This window comes from Pongo pygmaeus, chromosome X, assembly GCF_028885625.2.
Source record: "Pongo pygmaeus isolate AG05252 chromosome X, NHGRI_mPonPyg2-v2.0_pri, whole genome shotgun sequence".
NCBI classification, from domain to species: Eukaryota; Metazoa; Chordata; class Mammalia; order Primates; family Hominidae; genus Pongo; species Pongo pygmaeus.
This window is the reverse complement of record NC_072396.2, coordinates 58,140,643-58,167,160: the sequence shown is the minus strand read 5'-3', so window position 1 is coordinate 58,167,160 and position 26,518 is coordinate 58,140,643. Positions and strand designations below refer to the sequence as shown.

Sequence of the window (26,518 nt, the reverse complement as noted above, 5' to 3'; positions counted from 1 at the left end):
GTGGTCATATCTTCTTCCTTGATCAGCCCAGAAATCTTGGAACTCGCAGCAAGTGGAGAGGAAGATGGGATTTTCGTGAACAAGAAATTGGCATAGCGTCTACCCAGTCAGTAGGACAATCAATTGAAAAATCAGTCCTAGGCAGTCTTAAGTGCTCAGACTCTACATTTAGAATGCCTCTGTAGCAGTTTTCCGTAGCATCGCTCATTGCTGTACTACAACAATATACTTCTTGCAGTATCCTTCTATACCTCATTGACCTGGCCTAGAGGTAGCACCAGTAGTTGAGTGAACCCACACCATTAGAACTGACTTTTGGGGTCTTAGATGCCAAGGTACTGGGGAAGGAGGTCAGCCCACTTACCTGGGTCCCCCCCCTCAGTTGACATTGGACATTGTGCACCTGTGCACCTGATTAGAAAAGGAGAGGGAGTGCATGCCTCTGGAATAAGGGTGAACCGCCCTGGACTGCATAACAGGCTATGGTGGGAAGTGCTCCCTGTGGCTGGGTTGAAGATTTGGGGTAGTCTGAGATGTGAGGATTTCCTCCTCCCCAGAGACAGCTAGGCAAGTAAATGAGCCAATAAGGCAGAGACATTAGGCCAAGGCTGGTCTCCTAAGGGCAGCTGGTGGAAAGGCCTTTGCAAGCAGGTAGCATGCCTCTACTGTTTTACACTCAATTATGATGTTGCAGTTGTCATCATGCTATCCCCTCTCCAGAGGGATATTAATATCTCAACCTTTGGACTGAGCTAGCTAGAGTGGTACTTAAAGTGACTGAAGGCAAAAAAATTTATATTCCTACCCCTCCGGGAACTCTACAGGAGGTTGCCGTCAGGTCGAACAGGCATTCCTAACCATGAGGCATGTGCTGACCTTGCTGGCAGCAATTTATCACCAGGATGCCACCTGGAGAAGAGGTAAGAGCCCAAACTCTTGGGAGAGACAGTTTGGACAAGAGGTCCCTGGAGAGGAGAATAGGTGCTCTCCAGAAGAAAAGGCAGCACAGTGTCACCACGGTAGGGACTGGGATAACTTATCCTCTGCTTTGCCTATAGCCACCCAGAAAATAATAAAAATGGAAAAGACAAAAAGGGAGAGCCAAGAAGTTCTTGCTCGGAGGAGGAGTCCCATCCTCTCTTTTACCTGAGCCCCAGTCTCTCCTTAAGTATCCAGACCAAGAACCAAATAAACAAGGGGCTGCTTGGCTCTATAGAATGCATCTGGCAGGGAACAAATTCCACCTAATGGGGAATGAAATTAAACAATTGGGAGCGATAGTACATGATGGAAAAATTGTGTCCCCTCTAATGGATCCTGTAGAGTAGAATTTGGGAAGAAGCCACACAGAAGCATTGGACCTCTGTTCACATCTTTATTGCTGATGTGTATTTTTGTGGATTAGAAGGCTGCCCGCCCTACATTAGACCTCATAATGGCCTGGGAAGACTGTCCAGGGAAAAGGTTAGCCAAGGCCAAACATCTCCTCCACCAGTTGGACATGTTGGAGTGGAGGCAAAAAATGAGGTGGGGCAGGATGACTTGACAAGACTGGAGGAGTCTGAATCGAGTCCTGTGTCCACTCAATTGTTTCTCTGGGGGTGGGGCTCCTGGGAAAATCTTTACTGGGCATGGTGGCTACTGCTAAAACAATTCAAGAGGCCATAGCTGCACTGGATTTAATAGAAACTCATGAAAGACAAACTCAGAGTCAGGTGCTGCCTGCTAACACTATAATATCCTACCTGGCCTAAATCAAAGTTACTATCAACATTGAGGCTGCCCCCTCCTGGACCAAACTGCCTATGGCCAGGCCCTCATGTGTTCATCAACCATGAGATGAAGAAAAGAGGTTATGTTAGACTCTAAGGCACAAGAAGGTCCCAAGTTGGATGATCTCTGGTGAATCACTGGAGTAACTGCAATACTTACTAGGGTTAGATTACAACCCCCCATTCCACAACTGTCTCTGATCACTGCCAAGTGGCTAAGAATCTTCTCCCACACAGGGATCCTGCAGTGTCAGAAGGCCCCTTCTGACAGACAGTTGCCCTTTTACCATATTAACTGTGGCTTGGGCACCGACAAACAACACTGGCTAACTCTGTCAGTCAGACAGAGTTACTTGATGCAGCTTGAACCTGCCCCTCCTGGTTCAGGTGGTTCATACACCACAGCAGAAGCTGAAGCAGGACACTGAAGGACATAGATAAACAAGGAACACTGATTCCTACTACATTGCCTATCAATTCCCCATATGGCCTACACTAAGAGACACTGCTGAGGAGACTATAGACCTTAGAGAGTTGAACGGGGATGTTCCCTTTATTAGAGCACCTCTATAGGACATTGTGACCTTAATGGGTGTCATTCAAAACATTAGAGGTAAGTTTCTATTAATCCAGGGCATCTAAGGCCCCCTGAATTTGAATCTGCAGTTATAGACTTGGCTAACATGATCTATTCAGTAAAAACTTCACAGTGGAGTCAAACACATTTCACCTCTACCTTTGAGAGTCAATAGTACACCTTTACCCACTTGCTTTTGGGGTATTTATTTTGTTTCCCCTCATCTTCATTGTGATGCTAGCTCTTTTGGGGAGTACTTAAATAGTCCTTCAATTGCACAGTCTTTGCCAACAGGACATAGACACCTGCCCCACAATTTCACCAGAAGCTATGCTTTGGCATTATATCGGTGACATCCTCCTCGCAGAGCCTGACCAAGACTCTGTTTCACAGTTCATCACAACCCTCAGTAAACCACCTCTCACTGAGAGTGAATAGGTAATTACACCATACAAGGTATAAGTCTGTAAAATTTGGGGGGCTACACTAGGCACTCAGAAGGGTGACCTATTTCCAATCTGATAAAAGACAAGCTCCTCGTGCTTAAACTGCCCACATCAGAAAAGAAGTCCCAACATTCATTAGGAATGATAGCACAACGCATTCCTCACCTCCAGTGTTTGCTGACCCTTGCTGAATTGTCTATCGAGACGCCTGTAAAGCTTCTCTTTTCCAGTGGGGACCTGAGCAACAACAGACACTGGGTGAGCTAAAGGAGGCTAATACTTTGGCTCTCCCTCTAGTGCTCCCAAGGACAAGACTTGCAATTACAGGTTTCCACTGCTCCCAAATTTGCTTCCTGGAGCCTCTGGACCAAATGGACAGGTAAATGCCTACCCGTGAGCTTTTGGTGTAAGTAGCTCTCAGCCTCAGCCTAAAGTATTCACTAGACAGACACCCACTGGCAGCATACGGGGCACTTACCAAAACTGAAGCCCTGATGGGGCAGAGACAATTACCCTATGGACCAAGATTCCTGTTATGCCCTGGGTTATGGACAGAGCTGCCTGTAAAATTGGATCAGCAACAGAAGCTTCTTTATTAAAATGAAAATGGTATCTACAGGATTGAACTACACCTGGCCCTCCTGGAGTGTCACTACTGTGTGAGGAAATGGCCACATACTCTGTCAGTGAGGTTAACTTGCCAAAACCCCTGGAAATGCCCCTGGCTCTTGCTCATTGGGGAATGGAGGGAGAATAACCAGCACTCTCATAACAAGAAAATTAATGTTTTTCTTTACTAACGGAGTGAGCCCAGGGTATAAGGGAGTCAGATAAAGGATAGCCACAGCCTATCACCCTTATTCAAATACTCCAACTTCCATATGGAGATGGGCCAAAGTGCCCAATGGGCCAGGCTGTGTGCAACACCCCTAGAAATAGAGAAAGCCTTTGACAAACATTTTACTAAGCTTCACATTTTTGGCAACTCCTGGTCAATGGCTAATGGGCTATTGGGTTGGGACTTGGGCACAATCAGGGCTGGAATATACAAGGCTAACACATTTGGGGTAAGGAGATGTGGGGAAAAATATCAGCACATTGGCCTCCACTCTGCGCATCTTTGTACACCATACCTCAGCTCACAGCAAACAATACAACCTGGAAGCTGACAAACTAGCTAAACTACCAAAGTAGTTAATCCTTTTGAAAAGGAGGGAGACAGCAGAACTTTGGTAAGAGCTACCCTACACCCTACACATGAGAGGTCAGGGCATTTGGGCATCATGAGACCATGAAAATCAACTGTTAATGAGAAATAGACCCAGCAGAGAGACATTTACATGAAGCTGTTAGGGACTGTACCACAGGCCAGAAATCTAAAGACTTGGACCTACTGCATGGGAGGAGAAGGGTCATATCAGAGCTGGCAAATCCAGTCAATTTCATTGGGCCTCTCTCTGAAGCAGCAGGAACTATTACATATGCCACAACAATGTAGTAATTCCTACACAGGCTTACTCTTGGCTTACCCACGAAAGGCACCAAGCTCTGCTAATGTTATTGAGGAACTGATAAAATAGTTTGTATGGCCTTTGGGAGTACAAAAGTTACACAAAGTTATCCAGTCAGATCAAGACTCTCACTTCTCTGCAAAGAAGACTCAACCATAGGCATTACCAAAGAACACTGCTTGGATTTCTCATTTATTCTCTGGTCCTACAGTAGCAGGTATCACAGAATGACACAATGGGCTTTTTAAAACAAGGGATATTGAAAGAACATGCAGGACAATAGCATTCCCAGTAGCCAAAAATACTGCCTATAGTCATGCTTACATTAAATCCATACCTCTCTGACATAAGTGCACCATATTTTAATTCACAGCAAATGAGGAGACCACCAACAGAGATGCTGCAACCTCTGGTGATGCATGTACCCACTGAACACAAAATTATTTACCAGTATTCACGAACATGGGGGCCCTGAAGTGACTGCCCACAGCAAAGGAACTTGGCTTTTTCACCTCTTCCTTCTCCCTCATAGAAAATCCAGAGCCTGGCCAGTTTTCCCCCCTCAATCCTGACAAGGATCTGGCATGGACCACTCACTCTGGGTGCATTCTCAGTCTTAGTCGGCTCATTACCCAGCATAAAACTAGCAAACCACCCACCACTATCTGGAGAGGGAAGCATCCTCATTTTCTGCCTATGTACTTTGCTCCACTAAGGGCACTATGGAACAAACCTTGACCTGCTCCGGACACCCAGGAGATTGAACCAACAACCCTTGTATCCGGTAACACCATTTGGGTGACTCCCAGAAGACAATCAGATTCCCTAATGCTGGCTGCAAATGACCTCCAACATTTATGCCTATGCTGTTGTTCTGCCCTTTCCTTACCTGAGAAAGTTCCTACCTTCACCAATGTCAATTATACCTCGATTGGTGGACTGCCCTATCCCCGGTGATCCACACCCTACTGCTGGCAAAGTGTGTATGGAAACAGCATGCCACATACACACCACAGGGAGACCCAACATAGGTCAGACTGGGGACAAAGGGAACCATGCTCCCATTTCACTGGGTCAGTCCACAGACATCAGCACTGAAGCTAGCACTTCTCCTCCTCTCTCTACTACCACTTAGTAACATCCTTCCAGCTAAGTCAGATTCTACAATTTTGCTTGTGACTCATAGATGCCTTCTAAGCTCTGTGGGCCACCTTCTCCTTCACATCAGATGAAACCCCCTATTACTAACTCACGTGCCATTAAACAAATGGGGTAATGGGCCACTATCTATGGAGCCCATAGATAGTATGCAACAAATATTACAACCAGGATGCTTGTGATTGGCACTAATGTTATTAATGCTAATGTTTTATAGCATTAAAAATGCTATAATCCAGATCCAATACCCACAAGCCCTACAGGATTGCATAGATAAAATGACAGCTTTTTCTGATCCCTGGAATGATAATAAATAAATGCAATGGCCGCCCACAGTGTATACCTTTACAACTATTGGCTTCTTTTCCTATTAATTATAATGATCTTTCTCTCCCTCCATTAGAAGCCCCACTATTGAGATGGAAAGAAATTGTATTAGCCAAGCAGGCAAGTGAACCTTACCATGGACCTCCTCACTAGTTGCTAATCAATGCATACCAGGAAGGTAATGCATACTACACATTACCTGGGCGAAGAGATTTCTTAAAATACACACACACACACACACACACACACACACACACACAAACACACACAGTACAACCAGCTTGGGAATTCTTCCCTAACCTAATCTCAATATACCAACTGCAAGTTTTACATAAAACTCAGAGGAAGAGTACTTTACAGCAATTGCAATGCTGGCTGCCCACAGTGAACAAATCATAGCTCGTGGGTATCACAGCAAAGACAATTCTTACAAAAAACATATTTGATCCCATGGAGAAATCTATCTACTCTTTGCATGGGAGTTTCTCCACCCACATTGATAGCTATTTGCTTATAGCTATTATGAAATTTGACAGGCCTACCAAAGCCACAATCATTAAAAACTTAGAAAATATTTGAAGGAAGTTGTTGTCCATTGTTACTTTTCTGGTGGCTCCTTAAAAATCCATACACACTCCAAACCTACAGAAGATAGAAACAATACTGAGAAGACCTGTAGTGAAAGTAACTTGGGAGGAATGTTTTTCATCTTTATTAAAACATTTGTATGTCTTTTCATTTCTTTTTCAACTTTCATTTTAGATTCATTGGGCACATGTGCTGGTTTGTTACCTGGGTATATTGCATGATGCTGAGGTTTGGGGTACAAATAATCCCATCACCCAGATATTGAGCATAGTACCCAACAGTTTGTTCTTCAACCCTTGCTCCTCTCCCCCATCCCCCTCTGGTAGTCTCCAGTGTCTCAGTAGACACTTTATGTCCATGAGTACTTGGGAGGAAATTGATTGGTGTAGTCACACTGCCACCTCCCAAAGGGCCACTCCTGAGGTTATTAAAGGTATACAAACCTCTTCCCTATGAAAGTTTCCCCTAAAATGGAGTCCATAAAGCATTTGGTCCCCCACTGAAACAAAATAATGTTGCAATACAAGGGAACATAAATGGGACCTATGCCTTGATACAATTGATATCATTTTTTTTTTTTTCTTTTTTGAGACAGAGTCTTGATCTGTCGCCCAGGCTGGAGTGCAGTGGTGCGATCTCGGCTCACTAAAACCTCTGCTTCCTGGGTTCAAGTGATTCTCCTGCCTCAGCCTCCCAAGTAGCTGGGACTACAGGAGCATGCCACCACACCTGGCCAATTTTTTTTTTTATTTTTTATTTTTAATAGGGACCAGGTTTCACCATATTGGCCAGGCTGGTCTGGAACTCCTGACCTCATCATCTGCCTGCCTTGGCCTCCCAAAGTGCTGGGATTACAGGGGTGAGCCACCGCGCCCGGCCGATGTCTATTTTTTAAAAAATACTTGGTTCACCTGTTTTGTTCACTCACATGCAAGTGCCTCATAATTCAGGATCTAATTTGTTGTGTGGCTAGACTAACAACTTTCTTCTTGGACTGCCAAGAGCACCTACAAAACCTATCCCACACTCATGGGAACACACCAATGCTATTTACTATTGGCAATCAGCAGGAAACTCAAGCACAATGCACAACAGTCACAGCAAGGAGGAACATACAATTGCCGACTACACCAAACGTGCCTATAGCCTTAGCCACAGCAACATGTAAGATGGTAAATCTAACCTAATGTAGGGTTTGCTTCTGCAAACCTGATTTTAGAAAACATAGTGTAATACTTCTTCCCTGGCAACGCTGCATCATATACCTCACTTATGTAGATGAGCCGATTCCCCTAACCATTGACATTCAACAACCTTATCCAGAGGCTTATCTCACATAAATGTATAGACAATGGTGGGCTGAGCCCACAACAAATTTAGTTAACCCAGGGGCTGAATGCAAGGTGGATAACACAAGCTTGTTTGACTATACCATTTTCTGCTCCTATTAACACAATCTGGAACTTCTGGAACTTCACGAAGCCATGTGAACTTCCCTTCAGTGGAACACAGAGAATACAGGCAGCCGGGGGAGCCTGGTGGTCTTGTAAAGGAATCAAATGGCTTCCCTATCACAATCTTCTCCTCATCCAACCCTGAAGAATATTTCCTGCACTTGGGATTGGTGCAAAATTCCAGTAGAATTTTATTCAGCAATGGAACCCCCTCCCCCAAGTACTTGCCGCCACCAAACCACATTAGCTGCGACTCCCCAATGTCACAAATGAGCTTTCCAAATAGTTCTTCATGGTACTAACTTCCCTAGGATCACTAATTTTGGAGGCAGTAGGAACAGCATGTGTGTGGAATAGCACACCACAATTAAGAGAAACACAGATAGCCATGTTGAAGGAATTACCCACAAAAATTAGATAAACAGCCCAAGGACCGAAACTCTTTGCTGAATCTCACTGTACTTTAGGGGCCATGGTGTGAGATAACTGCATAGCCCTAGGTCAGGTATTTGGCTGCTGGAGGGGTTGGAGGGCACGAGGGCTGTGTGCTTGCTAAAATTATCTTGCTGCATGTGTGTAGATAATACCAAGTTTTACAGATAGCTGGGGTCATGTACGAAAGGGGATATAAATGCCACTCTGTTGACTAAACGGATTGGTCAAATCAAAATTGTCTCCTTTTCTAATCTATTCTACTGGCTGCCCAAGTGGGCAGACTGGCTGAGAACTGGCTTTAAAATCCTAATTTGTAGCCTTATAGCATTCTGGGTCTTGGGGACACTTCATTGCTGACTCTCAACTCAAACGCCGTGAAATAGCATACAACTTAGATTGTACAACAACACGGGGCCAGGGCATGGACTGTTATATAAGTGGGTTTAATATCTTTAGATGGTGCCATGTATCTGTCACCTATATTCAGAGATGGCTAAGACCATTAGCTCAAAGCTCATTGGAACTCAAATCAAATGTTTACACATTCAATTGCTTTAAATATGGCCCTCAATAAGCACATTTTTAGCTATTTAGAACCCACCCACATTGTACCCTCTGTAAAACTAGACACAGCATCTGCTAGCCATAGATAGGACATACTCTGGGGCTGGAAAAAAGCCTCAAGCCTCTGATGCCCACAGGAGCTCTCTGACACAGAGACTCCACACCAGGCTGCTGAGTAACATCCCATAGATACGTAAGTCTCCTGTCCAATTCTTCTCTTCATTGGAAGTTGCCTTGAACTCTTCCTCTTCTGGGTGGTGGCTTCTTGCTGCTGCCTCTCTCTGGAAGGTCTCCTGCTTTGAAGGAAGTTCCCCTCTCCTAAAACCTTTCAAAGGGCCACCCAAATAAAGCACGTTGTGTGCTACTGCCATCTCGTGGTCATGACTTTTTCCTTGCTCAGCTCTGACATCCAGGAAATCACCATACATACTTAATGGCAAAATTTGTCAGAAGCCTTGTTCTTTTTGCTTAGGATTGTCTTGGATATACAGGCTTTTTTTTGTTTCCATATGAAATTTAAAGTGATTGTTTCTAATTCTGTGAAAAAAGTCAATGGTAACTTGATGAGGATAGCATTGAATCTATAAATTACTTTGGGGGGCAGTATTGACATTTTCACCATATTGATTCTTCCTATCCATGACCATGGAATGTTTTTCAATTTGTTTGTATCCTCTCTTATTTCATTGAGCAGTGGTTTGTAGTTCTCTTCCAAGAGGTCCTTCACATCCCTTGTAAGTTGTATTTCTAGGTATGTTATTCTCTTTGTAGCAATTGTGAATGGGAGTTCAATCATGACTTGGCTCTCTGTTTGTCTATTATTGGTGTATAGGAATGCTTGTGATTTTTGCACATTGATTTTGTATCCTGAGACCTTCCTTGCTGAAGTTGCTTCTCAGCTTAAGGAAATTTTGGGCTGAGATGATGGGGTTTTCTAAATATACAATCATGTCATCTACAAACAGAGACAATTTGACTTCCTCTCTTCCTATTTGAATACCCTTTATTTCTTTCTCTTGCCTGAATGTCCTGGCCAGAACTTCCAATATTATGTTGAATAGGAGTGGTGAGAGAGGGCATCCTTGTCTCGTACCCGTTTTCAAAGGGAATGCTTCCAGCTTTTGCCCATTCAGTATGATATTGGCTGTGGGTTTGTCATAAATAGCTCTTATTATTTTGAGATATGTTCCATCAATACCTAATTTATTTAGAGTTTTTAGCATGAAGGGGAGTTGAATTTTATCCCAGGCCTTTTCTGCATCTATTGAAGTAATCATGCAGTTTTTGTTGTTGGTTCTGTTTATGTGATGGATTATGTTTATTGATTTGTATATGTTGAACCAGCCTTGCATCCCAGGGATGAAGCCAACTTGTTCGTGGTGGATAAGCTTTCTGATGTGCTGCTGGATTTGGTCTGCCAGTATTTTGTTGAGGATTTCCACATTGATGTTCGTCAGGGATATTGGCCTAAAATTTTATTGTTTTGTTGTGTCTCTGCCAGGTTTTGGTATCTGGATGATGCTGGCCCCATAAAATGAGTTAGAGAGGAGTCCTTCTTTTTCTGTTGTTTGGAATAGTTTCAGAAGGAATGGTACCAGCTCCCCTTTGTACCTTTGGTAGAATTTGGCTGTGAATCCATCTGGTCCTGGGCTTTTTTTGGTTGGTAGGCTATTAATTACTCCCTAAATTTCAGAACTTGTTATTGGTCTATTCAGAGATTCAACTTTTTCCTGGTTTAGTCTTGGGAGGGTGTATGTGTCCAGGAATTTATCAATTTCTTTTAGGTTTTCTAGTTTATTTGCATAGAGGTGTTTATAGTATTCTCTGATGGTAGTTTGTCTTTCTGCAGGATCAGCAGTGATATCTACTTTATCATTTCTCATTGTGTCTATTTCATTCTTCTCTCTTTTCTTCTTTATTAGTCTGGCTAGCAATCTATCAATTTTGTTAATCTTTTCAAAAAACCAACTCCTGGATTCATTGATTTTTTGAAGGGATTTTCATGTCTGTAGCTCCTTCAGTTCTACTCTGATCTTAGTTATTTCTTGAATACGGTTAGCTTTTGAATTTGTTTGCTCTTCCTTCTCTAAATCTTTTAATTTTGATGTTAAGGTGTTGATTTTAGGTCTTTTCTGCTTTCTCCTATGGGCATTTAGTGCTATAAATTTCCCTCTAAACACTGTTTTAGCCGTGTCCCAGAGATTCTGACACATTGTTTCTTTGTTCTCATTGGTTTCAAAGAACTTATTATTTCTGCCTTAATTTCGTTATTTACCCAGTAGTCATTCAGGAGCAGGTTGTTCAGTTTCCATGTAGTTGTGCGATTTTGAATGAGTTTCTTAATCCTGAGTTCTAATTTCATTGCACTGTGGTCTGAGAGACTGTCTGTTATAATTTCTATACTTTTGCACTTGCTGAGGTGTGTTTTACTTCCAATTCTGTGGTCAATTTTAGAATAAGTGGTATGTGGTTTTGAGAAGAATGTATATTCTGTTGATTTGTGGTGGAGAGTTCTGTAGATGTCTATTACGTCAGCTTGGTCCAGAGCTGAGTTCAAGTCCTGAATATCCTTGTTATTTTTCTGTCTTGGTGATCTGTCTAATATTGACAGTGGGGTGATAAAATCTCCCAGCATTACTGTGTGAGAGTCTACAAAGTCTCTTTGCAGGTCTTTAAGAATTTGCTTTATGAATCTGGGTGTTCCTGCATTGGGTGCATATATACTTAGGAGAGTTAGCTCTTCTTGTTGCATTGATTCATTTATCATTATGAAATGTCCTTCTTTTTTTTTCTTTGTTGGTTTAAAGTCTGTTTTATCAGAGAGTAGGATTGCAACCCCTGCTATTTATCTATTTATTTATTTATTTATTTATTTATATTGCTTTCCAATTGCTTGATAAATATTCTTCCATCCCTTTATTTTGAGCCTACGTGTGTCTTTGCACATGAGATGGGTCTCCTGAATACAGCACACTGATGGATGTTGAATCTTTATTCAATTTGCCAGTCTGTGTCTTTTAATTGGGGCATTTAGCCTGTTTACATTTAAGGTTAATATTGTTATGTGTGAATTTGATCCTGTCATTATGATGCTAGCTGGTTATTTTTCCCGTTAGTTGATACAATTTCTTCATAGTGTTGATGGTCTTTACAATTTGGTATGTTTTTGCAGTGGCTGGTACCAGTTGTTCCTTTCCATGTTTAGTGCTTCCTTCAGGAGCTCTTGTAAGGCAGGCCTGCTGGTGGTAAAATGGCTCAGCATTTGCTTGTCTGTAAAGAATTTTATTTCTCTTTCACTTATGAAGTATAGTTTGGCTGGATATGGAATTCTGGTTTGAAAATTCTTTTCTTTAAGAATGTTGAATATTGGCCCCCACTCTCTTCTGGCTTGTAGGGTTTCTGTCGAGAGATCCACTGTTAGTCTGATGGGCTTCCTTTAGTGGGTAACCTGACCTTTCTCTCTAGCCGCTCTTAAGAGTTTTTCCTTCATTTCAACCTTGGTGAATCTGATGATTATGGGTCTTGGGGTTGCTCTGCTTGAGGAGTATCTTTGTGGTGTTCTCTGTATTTCCTGAATTTGAATGCTGTCCTCTCTGGCTAGGTTGGAGAAATTCTCCTGGAAAATATCCTAAGATTGTTTTCCAACTTGGATCCATTTTCCCCATCACTTTCAGGTACATAAAGCTGGAGGCATCATGCTACTTGACTTCAAACTATACTACAAGGCTACAGTAACCAAAAGAGAATGGCACTGGTACAAAAACAGATATATAGACTAATGGAACAGAATAGAGGCCTCAGAAATAACATCACACATCTACAACCATCTGATCTTTGACAAACTTGACAAAAATAAGAAACGGGGAAAGGATTCCCTACTTAACAAACGGTGTTGAAAAAACTGGCTAGCCATATGCAGGAAACTGAAACTGGACCCCTTCCTTACACCTCATACAAAAATTAACTCAAGATGGATTAAAGACTTAAATGTAAGACCTAAAACCATAAAAACCCTAGAAGAAAACTTAGGCAATACCATTCAGGACAGTGGCACGGGCAAAGAGTTCAAGACTAAAACAACAAAGGCAATTGCAACAAAAGCCTAAATTGACAAATGGGATATAATTAAGCTAAAGAGCTTTTCCACAGCAAAATAAACTATCATCAGAGAGAACAGGCAACCTACAGAATGGGAGAAAATTTTTGCAATCTATTCATCTGACAAAGGGCTAATATCCAGAATCTACAAGGAACTTAAACAAATTTACAAGGAAAAAAACAAACAACTGCACCAAAAAGTGGGCGAAGTATATCAACAGACAAAAAGAGGACATTTATATGGCTGACAAACGTATGAAAAAAAGCTCATTATCACTGGTCATTAGAGAAATGCAAATCAAAACCAGAATGAGATACCATCTCATGCCAGTTAGAATGGCTATCATAAAAAGGCAGGAAACAACAGATGCTGGAGAGAATGTGGAGAAATAGGAACACTTTTACACTGTTTGTGGGAGTGTAAATTAGTTCAACCGTTGTGGAAGACAGTGTGGCGATTCCTCAGGAATCTAGAACCACAAATACCATTTGACCCAGCAATCCCTTTACTGGGTATATACCCTTGTTTATAAATCATTCTACTATAAAGCACATGCACACTTATGTTTATTGCAGCACTCTTCACAATAGCAAAAGACTTGGAAACAACCCAAATGCCCATCAATGATAGACTGGATAAAGAAAATGTGGCACATATACACCATGGAATACTATGCAGTCATAAAAAACATTGAGTTCATGTTTTTTGCAGGGACATGGATGAAGATGGAAATCATCATTCTCAGCAAACTAACACAGGAACAGAAAACCAAACACAGCATGTTCTCACTCATAAGTTGGAGTTGAACAACGAGAATCCATGGACACAGAGAGGGGCACATCACACACCAGGGCCTGTCAGGAGGTGGGGGGCTAGGGGATGGATAGCATTAGGAGAAATACCTAATGTAGATGATGGGTTGATGGGTGCAGCAAATCACCATGGCACGTGTATATCTATGTAACAAACTGACACATTCTGCACATGTATCCCAGAATTTTAAGTATAATAAAAAAAGTATTAGTAAAATCATAGGAATGTAAGTGCTATCAGTTGTAAAATCATTCAAAATAAATTGAAAGAGATATACTTATAGTCTAAATACTTTCTCAATACTTATTCAATATTTGATTATCGTACTACGATTCTTATAGGTCAAATATCATTGCCAAATTTAAATACCAAATAAAGAAAAAACCCTTCTAAATAAACACATTTCTTTTATATTCTTTTATATATATATATATAAGAGATGTGTTTATTTAGAAGGGTTTATTTAGAAAGGTTTTATTTATTATATATATATATTTTTAACTATACTTTAAGTTCTAGGGTACACATGCACAACGTGCAGGTTTGTTACACATGTGCCATGTTGGTGTGCTGCACCCATTAACTCGTCATTTACATTAGGTATATCTCCTAATGCTATCCCTCCCTCCTCCCCCCATGCCACAACAGGCCCTGGTGTGTGATGTTCCCCTTCCTGTGTCCAAGTGTTCTCATCATTCAATTCCCACCTATGAGTGAGAACATGTGTTGTTTGGTTTTTTGTCCTTCGATAGTTTGCTGAGAATGATGGTTTCCAGCTTCATTCATTTCTCTACAAAGGACACGAACTCATCCATTTTTATGGCTGCATAGTATTCCATGGTGTATATGTGCCACATTTTCTTAATCCAGTCTATCATTGTTGGACATTTGGGTTGGTTTCAAGTCTTTGCTATTTTGAGTAGTGCCACAATAAACATGTGTGTGCATGTGACTTTATAGCAGTGTGATTTATATCCCTTTGGGTATATACCCAGTAATGGGATGGCTGGGTCAAATGGTATTTCTAGTTCTATATCCCTGAGGAATCACCACACTGACTTCCACAGTGGTTGAACTAGTTTCCAGTCCCACCAACAGTGTAAAACTGTTCCTATTTCTCCACATCCTCTCCAGCACCTGTTGTTTCCTGACTTTTTAATGATTGCCATTCTAATTGGGGTGAGATGATATCTCATTGTGGTTTTGATTTGTATATTTCTGATGGCCAGTGATAATGAGCATTTTTTCATGTGTCTGCTGGCTCCATAAATGTCTTATTTTGACAAGCGTCTGTTCATATCCTTTGCCTACTTTTTGATGGCGTTGTTTGTTTTTTTCTTGTAAATTTGTTTGAGTTATTTGTAGATTCTGGATATTAGTCATTTGTCAGATGAGTAGATTGCAAAAATTTTCTCCCATTCTGTAGGTTGCCTGTTCACTTTGATGGTGGTTTCTTTTGCTGTGCAGAAGCTCTTGAGTTTAATTAGATCCCATTTGTTAATTTTGGCTTTTGTTGCCATTGCTTTTGGTGTTTTAGACATGAAGTCCTTGCCCATGCCTATGTCCTGAATGGTATTGCCTAGGTTTTCTTCCAGGGTTTTTATGGTTTTAGTTCTAACATGTAAGTGTTTAATCCATCTTGAATTAATTTTTGTATAAAGTGTAAGGAAGGGATCCATTTTCAGCTTTCTACATACGGCTAGCCAGTTTTCCCAGCACCATTTGTTAAACAGGGAATCCTTTCCCAATTTCTTATTTTTGTCAGGTTTGTCAAAGATCAGATAGTTGTAGATGTATGACATTACTTCTGAGGGCTCTGTTCTGTTCCATTGGTCTATATCTCTGTTTTGGTACCAGTACCATGCTGCGTTGGTTACAGTAGCCTCGTAGCATAGTTTGAAGTCAGGTAGCATGATGCCTCCAGCTTTGTTCTTTTGGCTTAGGATTGACCTGGCAATGCGGGCTCTTTTTTGTTTCCATATAAACTTTAAAGTAGTTTTTTCCAATTCTGTGAAGAAAGTCATTGGTAGCTTGATGGGGATGGCATTGAATCTATAAATTATCTTGGGCAGTATTTTCATGATATTGATTCTTCCTATCCATGAGCATGGAATGTTCTTCCATTTGTTTGTGTCCTCTTTTATTTCGTTGAGCAGTGGTTTGTAGTTCTCCTTGAAGAGGTCCTTCATATCCCTTGTAAGTTGGATTCCTGGGTATTTTCTTCTCTTTGAAGCAATTGTGAATGGGAGTTCACTCATGATTTGGCTCTCTGTTTGTCTGTTATTGGTGTATAAGAAGGCTTGTGATTTTTGCACACTGATTTTGTATCCTGAGGCTTTGGTGAAGTTGCTTATCAGCTTAAGGAGATTTTGGGCAGAGATGATGGGGTTTTCTAACTATACAATCATGTCATCTGCAAACAGGGACAATTTGACTTCCTCTTTTCCTAAGTGAATACCCTTTATGTCTTTCTCCTGCCTCATTGCCCTGGCCAGAACTTCCAACACTATGTTGAATAGGAGTGGTGAGAGAGGGCATCCCTGTCTTGTGTCAGTTTTCAAAGGGAATGCATCCAGTTTTCACCCATTCAGTATGATATTGGCTGTGGGTTTGTCATAAATAGTTCTGATTATTTTGAGATACGTCCCATCAATACCTAATTTATTGAGAGTTTTTAGCATGAAGGGATGTTGAATTTTGTCAAAGACTTTTTCTGCGTCTATTGAGATAATCATGTGGTTTGTGTCTTTGGTTCTGTTTATATGCTGGATTACATTTATTGATTTGTGTATGTTGAACCAGCCTTGCATCCCAGGGATGAAGCCCACTTGATCATGGTGGATAAGCTTTTTGATGTACTGCTGAATTCGGTTTGCCAGTATTTTACTGAGGATTTTTGCATCGATGTTCATCAGGGATATTGGTCTCAAATTCTCTTTTTTTGTTGTGTCTCTGCCAGGCTTTGGTATCAGGATGATGCTTGCCTCATAAAATGAGTTAGGGAGGAATCCCTCTGTTTCTATTGATTGGAATAGTTTCAGAAGGAATGGTACCAGTTCCTCCTTGTACCTCTGGTAGAATTTGGCTGTGAATCTGTCTGGTCCTGGACTTTTTTTGGTTGGTATGCTATTAATTATTGCCTCAATTTTAGAGCCTGTTGTTGGTCTATTCAGAGATTCAACTTCTTCCTGGTTTAATCTTGGGTGGGTGTATGTGTGGAGGAATTTATCCATTTCTTCTAGATTTTCTGGTTTATTTGCATAGAGGTGTTTATAGTATTCTCTGATGGTAGCTTGTATTTCTGTGGGATCAGTGGTGATATCCCCTTTATCATTTTTTATTGCATGTATTTGATTCTTCTCTCTTTTCTTCTTTATTAGTCTTGCTAGTGGTCTATCAATTTTGTTGATCTTTTCAGAAAACCAGCTCCTAGATTCATTGATTTTTTGAAGGGTTTTTTCTGTCTCTATCTCCTTCAGTTCTGCTCTGATTTTAGTTATTTCTTGCCTTCTGCTAGCTTTTGAATGTGTTTGCTCTTGCTTCTCTAGTTCTTTTAATTGTGATGTTAGGGTGTCAATTTTAGATCTTTCCTGCTTGCTCTTGTGGGCATTTAGTGCTACAAATTTCCCTCTATACACTGCTTTGAATGTGTACCAGAAATTCTGGTATGTTGTGTCTTTGGTCTCATTGGTTTCAAAGAACATCTTTATTTCTGCCTTCATTTCTTTATGTACCTACCCAGTAGTCATTCAGGAGCAGGGTGCCCAGTTTCCATGTAGTTGAGTGGTTTTGAGTGAGTTTCTTAACCCTGAGTTCTAGTTTGATTGCACTGTGGTCTGAAAGACTGTTTGTTATAATTTCTGTTCTTTTACATTTGCTGAGGAGTGCTTTACTTCCAACTATGTGATCAATTTTGGAATAGGTGCAGTGTGGTGCTGAGAAGAATGTATATTCTGTTGATTTTGGGTGGAGGGTTCTGTAGATGTCTATTAGGTCTGCTTGGTGCAGAGCTGAATTTAATTCCTGGATGCCCTTGTTAACTTTCTGTCTTGTTGATCTGTCTAATGTTGACAGGGGGGTGTTAAAGCCTCCCATTGTTATTGTGTGGAAGTCTAAGTCTCTTTGTAGGTCTCTAAGGACTTGCTTTATGAAACTGGGTGCTCCCATATTGGGTGCATATATATTTAGGATAGTTAGCTCTTCTTGTTGAATTGAACCCTTTACGATTATGTAATGGCCTTCTTTGTCTCTTTTGATCTTTGTTAGTTTAAGGTCTGTTTTATCAGAGACTAGGATTGCAAGCCCTGCCATTTTTTGTTTTCCATTTGCTTGGTAGATCTTCCTCCATCCCTTTATTTTGAGCTTATGTGTGTCTCTGCACATGAGATGGGTCTCCTGAATACAGCACACTGAAGGGTCTGGACTATCCAATTTGCCAGTCTGTGTCTTTTAATTGGAACATTTAGCCCATTTACATTTAAGGTTAATATTTTTATATGTGAATTTGATCCTGTCATTATGATGTTAGCTGGTTATTTTGCTCGTTAGTTGATGCAGTTTCTTCCTAGCCTCGATGATCTTTACAATTTGGCATGTTTTTGCAGTGGCTGGTACCAGTTGTTCCTTTCCATGTTTAGTGCTTCCTTCGGGAGCTGTTTTAGGGCAGGCCTGGTGGTGACAAAATCTCTCAGCATTTGCTTGTATGTAAAGGATTTTATTTCTCCTTAACTTATGAAGCTTAGTTTGGCTGGATATGAAATTCTGGGTTGAAAATTCTTTTCTTTAAGAATGTTGAATATTGGTCCCCACTCTCTTCTGGCTTGTAGAGTTTCTGCCAAGAGATCAGCTGTTAGTCTGATGGGCTTCCTTTTGTGGGTAACCCGACCTTTCTCTCTGGTTGCCTTTAACATTTTTTCCTTCATTTCAACTTTGATGAATCTGACAATTATGTGTCTTGGAGTTGCTCTTCTTCAGGAGTATATTTGTGGCATTCCCTGTATTTCCTGAATTTGAATGTTGGCCTACCTTGCTAGGTTGGGGAAGTTCTCCTGGATAATATCCTGCAGATTGTTTTCCAACTTGGTTCCATTCTCCCCATCACTTTCAGGTACACCAATCAGATGTAGATTTGGTCTTTTCACATAGTCCCATATTTCTTGGAGGCTTTGTTCATTTCTTTTTATTCTTTTTTTCTCTAAACTTCTCTTCTGGCTTCATTTCATTCATTTGCTCTTCAGTCACTGATACCCTTTCTTCCAGTTGATCGATTCAGCTACTGAAGCTTGGGCATTCATCACGTAGTTCTCATGGTATGGTTTTCAGCTCCATCAGGTCCTTTAAGTACTTCTCTGCATTGGTTATTTAGTTATCCATTCATCTAATCTTTTTTCAAGGTTTTTAGCTTCTTTGCAATGGGCACGAACTTCCTCCATTAGCTTGGAGAAGTTTGATTGTCTGAAGCCTTCTTCTCTCAACTCATCAAAGTCATTCTCCATCCAGCTTTTTTCCATTGCTGGTGAGGAGCTTCATTTCTTTGGAGGAGGAGAGGTTCTCTGATTTTTAGAATTTTCAGTTTTTCTGTTCTGTTTTTTCCCCATCATTGTGGTTTTATCTACCTTTGGTCTTTGATGATGGTGATGTATAGATGGGGTTTTGGTGTGGATGTCCTTTCTGTTTGTTCGTTTTCCTTTTAACAGTCAGGACCCTCGGCTGCAGGTTTGTTGGTGTTTGCTGCAGTTCCACTCCAGACTCTGTTTGTCTGGGTATCAGCCACGGAGGCTGCAGAACAGCGAATATTGCTGAACAGCAAATGTTGCTGCCTGATCGTTCCTCTGGAGGTTTCATCTCAGAGGGGTACCTGGCTGTGTGAGGTGTCAGTCTGCCCCTACTGGGGGTTCCCTCCCAGATAGGCTACTTGGGGGTCAGTGACCCACTTGAGGAGGCAGTCTGTTCGTTTTTAGATCTCAAACTCCGTACTGGGAGAACCACTATTCTCTTCAAAGCTATCACTCAGGGACATTTAAGTCTCCAGAGGTTTTTGCTGCCTTTTGTTCAGCTATGTCCTGCCCCCAGAGGTGGAGTCTGCAGAGACAGGCAGGCCTCCTTGAGCTGCGGTGGGCTCCACCCAGTTCGAGCTTCCTGGCCACTTTGTCTACGTACTCAAGCCTCAGCAATGGCGGGTGCTGCTCCCCCAGCCTCGCTGCCGCATTGCAGTTGTGTCTCAGACTGCTGTGCTAGCAATGAGTGAGGCTCCACAGGTGTGGGACCCTCCGAGCCAGGTGTGGGATATAATCTCCTGGTGTGCTGTTTGCTAAGACCATTGGAAAAGCACAGTATTAAAGTGGGAGTGACCCGATTTTCCAGGTGCCGTCTGTCACAGCTTTACTTGGCTATGAAAGGGAATTTCCTGACCCCTTGCGCTTCCCAGGTGAGGTGATTCCTCACCCTGCTTCGGCTCACATTCTGTGCACTGCACCCAGTGTCCTGCACCCACTGTCTGATAAGCCCCAGTGAGTTGAACCCAGTACCTCAGTTGGAAATGCAGAAATCCCCCGTCTTCTGTGTTGCTCACACTGGGAGCTGTAGACTGGAGCTGTTCCTATTCGGCCATCTTGGAACCACCTCCATAAACATATTTCTCAACTCTGAAAAAAAAAAAAAGAATTCGCAGTTGTCAGAATTGTTGTTTCCACCTTCTGGCTCCAACTAGCTCTCTGTACTTAACTAGTAATCTTGTGACCAGTAGTGAGCCATAGTACTAAATATGTATTCCCATATGAGATAAGAATTAGCGGTGTGAAGAATGGTTTTCAACTTCTGAATTCAAATAGATTTCCTGATTATCTCTAGGTATCCCTACTAAACTAGTTGCCTACTGTGGTGATTAATTTTATGTGTCTACTTGACTGAGTTAAGTCTAGTTGCCTCTCAATAAATAAATAGGCACCATACTTATCAATAATACTGACACTATTACAAAAAATGAAAGTCATATTTCAGAAAAAAAATTATCAGAAGCCAAGACAGTGGAGAAACAATGGTCGGATATTGTTGAAATAATTCTCCATGGCCTTTCTACATTTATTGTACCAGCTATATTTCTCCATGTCATTTCTACATTTATTGTAATAGCTTTTGTCTCTAACTCTAGTTTGAAGAATATTTGTATGTCAACATTTGAATGGCTGCTCCTCATTTCTCCTGAGGGATTTGGGGTGGGGGCAAGAGGAACTAATGCAAACATGAGTCAAAACAAACTGACCCAAGACTCTCACATATTCTGCCAATTTCTATGAAATTATGGTATGCTAGTTTGTGAGCTTGCAAGTAGGGTACAATCTCAAACTCTCACATTTCTTGCCAGTTTTGGTAATGAGTATGAAAAACAGTGTTCTGCAAAGTAAAATAAGGGTATTTCACTGGCCTAGTTAGGGGATATGAAAAGACTCCTTGGGATTGGAGAGCAAATGCTTTTTCAAGTGGATTGGCACTAAGTGGAGTAAGGGCCCTCACTCTCCTACCTATTAATGAAGCTGAGGGGCAGGATGCAGAATTAAAACAAGCTGCTTGAATCATGGTCTGGTTGTTGTTCACTCTCCTCTGGGTGGGAGGAAGAACGGATGGTGTCATGCTGCTGAGTCAGTGACTTGCCAAGCCTGAATAAATGGTGTCAGCAGTGAAAATATAGACTTTTCAGAGAAACAAAACCATCCGAAGTTTGGTTGAACCACACTGCTGGCTACTGGAAACTAAATGCAAACATGTTTTGCTTACTAGTATAGACAGAGTCTTCTCTCTCTCTCTCTCTCTCTGGATCTCCTAATTCCTAGTTCTCTTCCTTTTCTCACTTCAGCTGCTATAAGGAGAAAGATAATTAGTGGTGAGCCTGAAGTCTCTCTGTTCTCAAGAGAGACTGAAAGGCATGTGCATGGTAGGGTACTTCAGGAAAGGGAGGGGCTCACATGTTCACAGAACTGTTAGATATAAGTTCCCAAGACATTATCTTACCTGAGTTTCCAGGGGGTGGGAGGAAGGGGTACTAGATATTGGGTAGATGAAAGCACCAAGGCTGTGGAGCAGAGCTCCTGGGGAAATTGAGGGACAGAATGGTAGAATCCCTGACCTCTTACAGTTCTGCACAAATGGAGGTACACAGGAGAGGATTTAGCACACAATCTGGGGCAAAGAGCCAGAGGGATTACAAAAAACGCTTACCGTCCCCACCCCCAACCTAATCCCAAAATTCCCCTGCAACCCCTACATTCTGGCCAGGACATAGGGAAATCCCCTAACAGCTCTTGCTGTAACGCCTGAAATGCCTGTGGTGAACTCTAGGTCTGAGTTCTTTTAAGGGAAAAAAGTCCACCAAAGCAATTGTTGGGGTTTGGGCATGGTTCACAGTGAGGTTTGGAAGGCAATATGACTTTGTGTGTGGGCACCTTTGGGGCAGTTCAATAAACTGTTCTTGTTGCTTCTACATATAAATGGCAGGATTTGATGGGTCATATGCTTATAATTTCTCATTCTACAGGTCTCAGATGAAGTCCTCCCCTTCACGGAGAGACAGAGGCAGAGGGAAGTGTTATTGGAACAAGCTCTAATGAGATTTGTCACCAGTGGTTGGCTCAGGATTTAGCATTAGTGCCTCTATCCTCTAATGTTCAATATTTTCACTATATAAATGATAATCATGTCAGTTGGCTGGTTAGAAGTCTCAGTCTCAAGGGTCCTCAATGCAGTGTTATTGCATACCTGTCAGCAAGGGTGGCTGATTTATGCTCCTGAATACAGGGTCCTGCTTGCCAAGTAATCTCTTGGGACTAAGTGGGCAAATTCACATTTGATCCCTCTGACAATCAGGAAATAATTGACGTCTCTTCATACAACCTGCCACTGAAAAGGAGGCTCAGAACCTTAATCAACTCCTTGGATATTACATGCAGGACAAATCTCTGTGACCGATAATTTTGCTGATGGGGGCAGCTGGCAAAGGGAAGCAGTCAATACTCGGAGACATCCCTTGGGGGAATTGGACTTGTTGCCTCCCTGATATGGCTACAGGGTACATCCCTTTTGAAAAGCAGTTAGTGGCTTGCAATTGGGTTCTGTCAAAACTGAACAATTAATTCATGGAGGACTTGTGACCATCTGGCTCGATATTTTGATCTTTGAGTTGGTCAGCTCAGACTCAATGACTAGCAAGGTGGGAAGGGGTCAAAAAGCTTGGCCTATCAAATGGAAATGGTAAAATCAAGAACAGTCATCTGATACCACAGACATTTTTTATTATTTTATTTTATTTATTTTCTTCATGTTTGAGAAATATTTTATTTCAAGATGCCCCAGAAGTCAACATTTTAAAATTGGGCAATCAATAATACAAAATTTCAGATAAACTTGCCTTTCAAAGTAAATCAGACCTTTGCAACATGAGAAGTGCCCAAGAGTTTCTTTTTTTTCTTGTACAAAACAGTCAACTCCACTTTGCAAAATGCATACAAAAATACAATGTATTAAAAAAGTCTGCACCAACATAATACCCAACAGCAGTGTATAAAACCATGCTATTCATGTAAGACATCAGTAACTTACACCTGGCCTGTCCTCCCTCTATAGACAATTCCAGAAGTCCGAAGTCAGTTGGTTCCTGTAAACCACCATGCTCATAGAGAGGCTATTTCCAAACACTCCCTGGGATTCTCTGAGGCCCAGAAGCAACCTCAGAAAGAAACCGTTTTATGGAAAATAGATTTGAAAGTAACAGCTGGTTTTCCAGAGCCACAGACAGTACTTACCACCCCCACCCCTTTCCAAATCCAGAACCGTCAAGCACCTGCTATTTTGGGCAGAGTTCTGGAGGGGCTTGTCCTTCTTCCAGGACAGGATTAGGGGTTCCTGAGGCTACCCACATAACAACTGCTGGGCTGGTTGTGTTTCCCAGATTGGAGGCTGCACCTGGATTCTACTTGGACATGCAGAGTCCAGCTGGGGTAAAAATCCATCATGGTTGGCTAAGCAGAGATTCTGCAGGCTCCTTTAAAACCTACCAGGAAGCAAGTCAACGTTCTGGAAAAGAAATATGACTCATGGCAGGCTGGTGGGAGCCCAAGGGTGGCTGCAGATCCCGCAAGTTCCTTGGAGATGCACAAGGTGGACATGGTTGCATGGTTCCAGTAGAACTTCAAATTCATCAATCAAAGATTGAGATGAGAGGTTCATGGGAAAGAGGAAGCGGTACAGTTCTCCCTTCTGACATGCCTTATACCTGCCTTGAGAAGAGATTATAAGATCGGTGGCCTCAAGTGCCCCTTGGAAAACACATGGGCAGGGAACAAGTTCAGGAGCCAGGACTCCAAGCATTCCCCAGGCCCCAGGCTAGGACCCCTGCTTCCCTGTAACTTGGGGAAATATTTCTGACCTGTGGGAAAGAATGCTGTAAAGCCCATTGCACAACAGAGGCAAAATGAAACAAAAGTGTCTTGTGAGAATAGAAAGGTCCCTCTCTCAGAGGAGAAGGCCCAGAGAGCTCTGAGACAATGAACCTGGAGGGCAAGCTCTTTAAATGTTCTAAGGGTCTCAGCATTGAGAGTGGGAGGAGGTGTGTCAGCTAATATCACCATATATACATTAAAAGTTTCCAACTTCTCAGCTACTGTAAAGGGTCTGACAGTGGAGTAATGGTCCATGTTGATCAAGTCTTCAAGCTTGTCTTCACCCAAGACAGCTTGTCTGTCTCCTGGAAAAAAGAGCCACAGGAGAGCATTGTCCAGGCCCAGCTATCCTTGCATCACCCCAGACATACCAGGGAGCATTCTTTCCTAGCCTAAAAGTCACTTGGAGTGTGAGATTTCATGCAGGCTGGAGCCCCCGACAGCATACATCACCTGTTGCATAGCATCTGTCAGCCTTTTCTTCAGAGCTAGTGAGCTAGACAGACCCCAAAGCTCCTCAGTCAGCTACCTGCTGAGAAGTCAAAGGCATTAGAGAAGACACAGCACTCCCATGAGTCAGGGAAGAGCAAGAGCTGGGTTTCAAGATTTCCATGAATGCAAGACTTTATTGCTTGTGTACCAGCTGCAATGCATTCTGGGAGCTACTGTCCAGACTGTCCCCTCATAACCAAAATGTGAAAATTACTAAAGGGGAGAGGGAAGTAAAAAAATAAACTTGTGTCTTTGTAAGATAGAACAGCCAGGCTTTTGGGTCGGTTAGTAGCCACTGAGGTACGCAATTCTTTTCTGCAATTGCTGTTGCCGGCGTCGGAGCTGCCTTTTCTCCATAGCCATCTTTTTCTCGGTTCCTGCCAAAGCTTGCAAGTATCCCGAGGCCTTGCTTAAGATCACTACTGTGGGGACCTTACAGCAGCTTGCCTAGGTGGGTACCTGGTCCCTCAGGGCCAAGAACTGAGAACTCGCAGGTGATTCCACCTCCTGCACTCCAGGGAGTTGTGGTTCTTCCTCTTGGTCACATCCTCAGCATCAGAACTGGCGGGACTCGGCAGCCTCACTGTCTACATGTGAGGGGCTCACAATCCCTTCATCCTCCTCATCTTCCGTTTCCCCTGGAGCATCTCCCTCCAGAGCCTCTTCTTGGAGACCCCTCTCTGGAGCCTCTTCTTGGGAGCAGCTTTCTGGGGAAATACGTACAGCACAGTTGTGTTGTTGCTGGTGGATGGAGGTGTGGAAGTGTTTCATGTGCAGGAGTTCAGATGGTCGGCTCGCACCATGATGGTGATGGACTTCTGTATACCCATTCTGTCTCTTCTCTACTGTCACAAGGTCGATTTCTTCACCCTCTGAGTCGTTTGGGCTCTCAGACCTGGAGCAGGCCTGGGTCTTGGACTTGCCCAGACTCCAGGGGGCAGCAGGCGTTGGGTTGCCGGCTTCGAGGCTGGGACTGCAGTCTGGGGGAGGCGGGCACGTTGGGCAGGTTCCCCCCGGGGCGCGCCAGCGGCTAGCCAGTCGCTCATCGCTCTCTCCAGCTGTTCCCAGGCCGAGTAGCCGCTCCACACGCAGTCACGACAGATAATGGACGCATGGTTGCTGCCCCAGGCTTTTGAGTGGCCCTGAGATTCCACTTCGTCCCCAGCACACCCTCGGAGTCACGGCTCCGGGGGACCAATCCCAGGGTCCGGGACCAGAGCCCCTGGACAGTGATACGGGGTGGGAGGGACACGGGGTGGCACCAACTCGAATTTCTTCTGCATCTCTACTTTATATGTAAGAGTGGCAACTATCTCTCAGGGGGAAACTTAACCTTTAACTCTCCTGCTTGAAACAAACCACTAGCTCAAACGGACCCTCTGTTTACAGAGATTTCCCTACATATCTCGGCTTGGTTTAGTGAAGGATAGTCTTAGCTGAAAACTGATGATGTTCTCTGGCTGCTGTGGCTGTTCAGCCTCTGAACTACCCATGCAGAGATAAAAAGAGTGCTTGCTCTGCTCAATGGTCAGAACCCAATTCTTGGGACACTGCCAATGTCCAGCCTTTTGGTATGCCACTTGGAAAACTAGTCTGGCAGATTAAAGACTCTTCTTTGGGTCAACAAAATGTGGAAACAAATCTGGACTGCTGATTGAACTGCCTGGATTCCTCATATATAGATTCATGGCAAAGGCTCAGTCTCTGATGAGACTAACTGAAATCAAGGGGATGATTGGGCCTGACTTTATATATCTAATGCAGAATCTCCTGCTGCCGGCCAGATCTGTGACTCCTGGTAAAAGCTGACACATGCTTTCTCACTTGTGCATGCAACAGTGGCATGATAGGG

The 26,518-nt window shown here is 42.6% G+C and overlaps 1 pseudogene; it reads right to left on the bottom strand.

The window, feature by feature from the left end:
• Nucleotides 1-24,951: 24,951 nt before the first annotated feature.
• LOC129024097 (protein L-Myc-like) lies at nucleotides 24,952-25,949 on the bottom strand (annotated as a pseudogene).
• Nucleotides 25,950-26,518: the final 569 nt, after the last annotated feature.